This window comes from Nicotiana attenuata, unplaced genomic scaffold (assembly GCF_001879085.1).
Source record: "Nicotiana attenuata strain UT unplaced genomic scaffold, NIATTr2, whole genome shotgun sequence".
NCBI lineage: Eukaryota > Viridiplantae > Streptophyta > Magnoliopsida > Solanales > Solanaceae > Nicotiana > Nicotiana attenuata.
The window spans coordinates 24591-30590 of record NW_017675218.1 but is presented as its reverse complement, the minus strand read 5'-3'; positions in this window follow the sequence as shown (position 1 = coordinate 30590).

The following is a 6000-nucleotide window of genomic DNA, read 5'->3' as shown; positions in this document are numbered from 1 at the left end:
AATCCCAGGTGTTTCTCATTTGGATTGCCAATTTCTAAAGCCGGTTCATATTATGTTTAACAGATAAGAACATGACTGAGGGTATGATTTTGACAAGTGAAGTGAAGTCAACTAGTACAAAGTACCCCCTAAGGGTTCTACAGATCGGCACAAGGCCCCAAACATGGCAACTAGCCCAGAATATACTGATATTAATTAAGTCTCGGCCAAAAATACACTAGAGTCATCAATCGGGATGGACCGAGTCCGAATCCCCAGCAGTAACAACCCCACGCTCATCAAACAGCGTGTGTTTCATCTCAACATAGCACCACATAGTGCAAATCCGGGGTTTCAAACCCTCAGAACGTCATTTATAACTGTTACTCACCTCAAGCCGACCGAAATCCTCGCTCGCTTTGCGCTTGCCTCGCAAATCAACCTCCTCGTGCGTAGAATCTGGTCAAAACCACAAGGAATACATCATAATGGGCTAAGGGAACATAACCCAATCGAAAAGACTCGAAAATTATCAAAAATCACGAAGTTGGCAAAACCCGAGCCCCGGGCCCACTTCTCGAAAAATTACGAAATTCACATCACCGGATTCCTCGTCTCGCCACGAGTTCATACATATCAAATTTACCAAAATCGAAGTTCAAATGGCCCCTCAAATCCCAAATTTTCGTTCCAAAACCTAAGCCCTAGTTCTTCCAAATTTTTACCCAATTTCCAAGAATTAAAGGTAGATTCTTCAATAAAAATGATGTTTCTAGACCATAGGACTTACCTCCAATTGATTCTCAGTCAAAACCCTCACAAAATCGCGTCAATAGCTCCCAAGCTCGCTCAACAATGGAGGAAAAATGGTGGAGCTCGCGGATGAAATAAATCCTTTAAACCTTTCTGCCAACAGCGATTTTCGCTTATGCGGGACCGCTTCCGCTTATGCGGGACCGCTTCTGCGGCCAAAAAATCCGCTTATGCGGTCTTCACTTAAAAATCCAGACTTCGCTTATGCGACTCGAACTCCGCTTCTGCGGTTCTCTCAAAACCGGTTCTGCGGTACATTGTCCGCTTATGCGGACCAGCTGAAGCGACCAACTTCCGCTTATGCGGAACTACCCTAGCCCACACCTGGACGCTTATGCGATCGCTTACCCGCTTCTGCGGAACCGCTTCTGCGGTCCATTTCCGCAGAAGCGGAAATACCAGATACCAGCAATATCAGACCTGAAGAAACCTTCAAAAACTCTCTTTTAACCACTCCAATTCACCCCGAGGCCCCCGGGACCTCAACCAAAACACCAACACAACCTAAAACCTCATACGAACTTGTTCCAATCATCAAAACACGTCAGACAACACAAAAGTCATCAATTCACCACGGATTCAAGCCTAAGTTTATCAAATTCTTCCGAAACTCACATTCGATCAAAAACCCAACCAAACGACGTCCAAATGACCTGAAATTTTACCCGCACATCCAAAATCACCTAACGAAGCTACTGCAACTCTCGGAATTCCATTCCGACCCCCGGATCAATATCTCACTTACCAACCGGAATTCGCCAAAATCCAACCTTCGCCAATTCAAGCCTAATTCCACACCGGACCTCCAAATTCAATTCCGGTCGCACTCCTAAGTCACAAATCATTCCCCGAAGCTAACCGAATCACCGGAATTCACATCCGAGCCCTCTAACTAAATAGTCAACTTCCGGTTGACTTTTCCAAAATAAGCTTTCCTTAAAGAGACCCAGTGTCTCATTTCCATCTAAAACCAATCCAATTCGACTCGATCACCTCCAATACCGATAATGAAGCATAGAGAAAGATAAAAGATGAGGGAAACGGGGCGGTAACTCACGTGACGACGGGCCGGGTCGTCACAGGGGACAAAGAAAACCCGAGCATCCTCCGGGACCGAGATGATAAGTGGCCGCTTGCGCCCGGGATCGACACTGGGGGTCGGGAATTGGTTGGTTAGTTTAAAGCTCGAGGACGCCTCAGTCGAGCTCTTCCTCGGTACATCCAAGTCATCCAGACCGGAGACATCTTCTACCTTAGCAAAATAACCACGAAAGAAATCTTCTTCTCTGTGGGCTCCTTCCCTGTGACAAGTCTCCGCAGCCTAAGCTTCACGTATCATCGAATCAGAAATTGGAAGGAACGAGGGGGAGGCCCCGATCTCTATTGCCCTAAGTGGGTCTTTCGAGGCATTGCCTCCGTTCTGGGAGCCTCGAGCCCGGCTTCTGCACCATCATCGACCGCCTCCTTGGTAGCCTTTCCACCTCGAGGTGAAGCATCTTCGGCTTTTTCTGGCTCGGGCTCATCAGGTCGGGGCAAAGCAGTTTCGGCTCCTGTCGGACCAGTGGTTCCTTGAATTTATGTGCCAGCTCGCACACGAGTCACCAGCCCAGAGTCTTCTTCTTCTTCATCTTCATCTTTGGCCTCATCCCTTAGCCGTTGGACAGACTCCAAATTTACACGGATAACGTTCCACTTAGGCTTACGGGGCTCCTAGCCGGTCTTTTCTTTTCCGGGCCTAGAGAGCTCGGAGCCTCTTTTCCGGGGCAGATGATGAAAGAAATGCCTCTTCTTCAGCAGAGCGGGGGTCTCATTGCTACATCCTTCCCGAGGCCTACAAAAAGAAAAAGATGAGTAAGTCCAATACAAAGCCCGAATGGAAACCGTTCTAAGGAAAGAAGGTTACCATGGTTACGGGCCTCCCATTGAACCTTTGATAACTCCATCCAAGCACGCTCAGAGTAAAACTTTTGCGACACTAAGCCCTCGACCCATTGCTCAGGTCGGGGATCACTTCCAACACGACAACCACAGCTACAACACAAAAAACTTAGATGAGGAAAGAAGATAAGAAGTAAAACGGCGAGATAGATATTCAAAGGCAAAACAATACTTACGATTCATGTTCCATTTTTCATGAAACGGCATGTCCTCGGCGGCAGGGATCAGGTCCGAGGTCTTTATTCGAACAAATCGGCCCATCCAACCTCAATCTCGGGTCTCATCTATGCTCGAGAACGGGGGTTTGGTGGCTCAATGGTAAAGCTTGATCAGGCCTCCATGATAAAGCCGGGGGCTGTAGAGACGCATAAGGTGATCGAGGGTAAAAGGATGACCCTCGATCTTGCTTACGAAAAATCGAAGGAGGATCACGATCCTCCAGAATGATGGATGGATTTGGCCAAGAGTGATGTTGTACCTCTTGCAAAAGGCGACGATGATGGGGTCTAAGGGACCTATCGTGAAGGGGTAAGTATAGACACTTAGATACCCCTCCACATGAGTGGTGATAGATTCCTCGAGGGTAGGAACCACTACATCTTGAATCAATGACCGATCAAGATCGAGACCAGCCGTGATTGAAACCGAAGCGAGAAAGAGGTCAAGCGAGATTGAAGGAAGCCTGCTAAGTCGAATAACAAAAGCTAAGATATCCGTGATCGGGCAAGGATCGTGGCAGAAATCTCGGCACGTATTTAGAATTGTACCATTAGTAAAATTTCTCTACTATATGAAAGGGGGTTCTAATCATTTTGTAATCATCATATTCACGCATAACAAAGCATTACATTACATTTTCTCTCTCAAGCTCTATTGTTCAGTTCATGCTTTTCAATAGCATACTCAGTTGGTTTGAGACCGATCTAGCTCGAGGGCCATAATCGCTCATTATATTAGTTTGCTTTATTTTACAGTTAATTTCTAAAATTAATTCTCATATTTCTCATTTTGTGCCAAGTGAAATCACATATCCTGAAAACCAATTATAAATTTTATTGTTATCCAATTTCAAAGGTAAACATATAAAATTGGACCAAAATCCTGAAGACATTCGCAGACGATCGAAATATATAATTCTTATAAAATGAAGATTACTTGAGCTCCCCATAAGTCCAATCTTTCTCAAATAGATTTTACATACATACCCTACTTGTAAAAAAAAACGTTCTGTTGCTCGACATATCAGGTATTTATAATTTGCTAGTCAATCTGGGATAATCATACTATCATCATCAAACTCATCTCATAGCTCATTTCGCTATTCAGGGTTGTAGTGAATTGGATAGAATAATGAAAATAATTGGAGGTCTCGAATTAGAGTCCTAAGAATAAAAAAGTCTTGATAGGAATATTTCTTCCTTTAATAGGTTTTACACGGCACGAATCCAAACTAATAATTAACTTAAATAGATGCTTACTTAAGCGTTTAAATTAAAAATAATCGGTAAATGCATAATATATGTATAATCTAAGTATAATATGTATATAATCATGTATAATCAACGTATAATCTATGTATACCGACTAAAAAATAAATAATGATTCCGGTAAGCCATTTCAGTAAGAAAAAAGAAGAGACTCCAATACGGATACCAGACACTGGGTGGGAACAAAAAAAATGAGGAATTTTCATAAATCACCATTGTTTAGTGGCTATTAACTTCCTATAGCTACCATATACATAATTACTTCTTATAGCTACTATTCTGTTTTTTGGTGACTGCATTCGCTTTATTTGAGCTACTGTATTCATGAATACAGTAGCGGAAATCGCCTAAAAAATAGAGGAGTCTAGTTGTGTGACTGTATTCGCTGTATTCCCGCTACTGTATTCATGAATACAATAGCGGAATTCACCTAAAGATAGGGAAATCCAGCTGTTTAATAACGGAAAGAGGATCAATTAGCTTGTATTACTCCTGATTCAACTCAACAAAATCAATTCTACATAAATTTCGCTGCTACTGTGTTGTATTCCATGTATTCGCGCGACTGTATTTTTAAATACAGTGAGATAATCCACCTAAAAAATAGGGATTATAGCTATTTAATTCTGTATTTCATGTATTCGCGCAACTATATTTATAAATACAGTGAGATAATCCACATGTATACATGGTATTCAATTCACCGTATTCAATTCGACAGTATTCAAACAACAAAAAATCACATAACACATTGATGTTCGGCTGTATTAAAAAAATACAAACCTTCGGAGTACATAAATACAGGCGAGAAATAATATATTTATACAATAATACAAAGTATTTGAGTGTATTTGTATCATTGTATGTGACTAAATAGCAAAGAAGAGAAGGGTGTGCATAATACCAACCGAATCAAGAAAACTGGCCGAACCGATAATTTCGATTTATTCGGTATCGGTTTTTCCATTTATTCGATCAGTTTGCAATTTATATATTTAAAAAGTTCCGTATTCAGTTCATTATCGGTTTTAAGGATTCGGTTTTCGGTTAAACCAAAAAACCGAAGTTTACTAATAGTGAGTAATTGTTTAGTGATGTGCAGTCCAGGACTCCAAGCATATCAGATAGTTTTGACCAACATAAGAAGTAGGGAAACTACCAGCTATGTCCATTTATAAGTAACTCATTACAAAAATTGGTCAATTCATAAAATATTACTAATATTAGCCAAATATTACTAATATTAGCCAATTAGCTATTTGTAGCAAACAAATGTCAAAGTTTTGCTTTCTTTTGAGTGGTATTGTTATAATAGATTGGGTACATCTTAAGGAGCTTGAATCTCAGTTTTGGGATGATTTGGTGAAGTTTTGAGGTGGTTTGAATTGAAAAATCGAAATAAAAACTGAACATGCAAAAAAATGATATGTGTATCACACTGTGTATAATTTGTGTATCACATATATATCATATTTGTATCACATGTATATCCATGTATACATGTGTGTGAGATATATGCGCGATACATGTTTGCTACATGTGTCGCAGAAGAATTTTTTGAACTCGATTTAATTACGAATTTTGATACAAAACCAGTCCAAATCACCTCCAATCTTCTTCAAAATTTGTATATCGACTTATCTATATGTTTTCAATGACTTTCAACTATACCCATTGAAAAAGTTCCTTTTTTGCTTAGATTTTTGAAATATAGTATTTTTTTTTTGTATTTCATCACCTTATTTGCTATCCATCCATGAAATTTCCTTTCCGTCTTGCATCT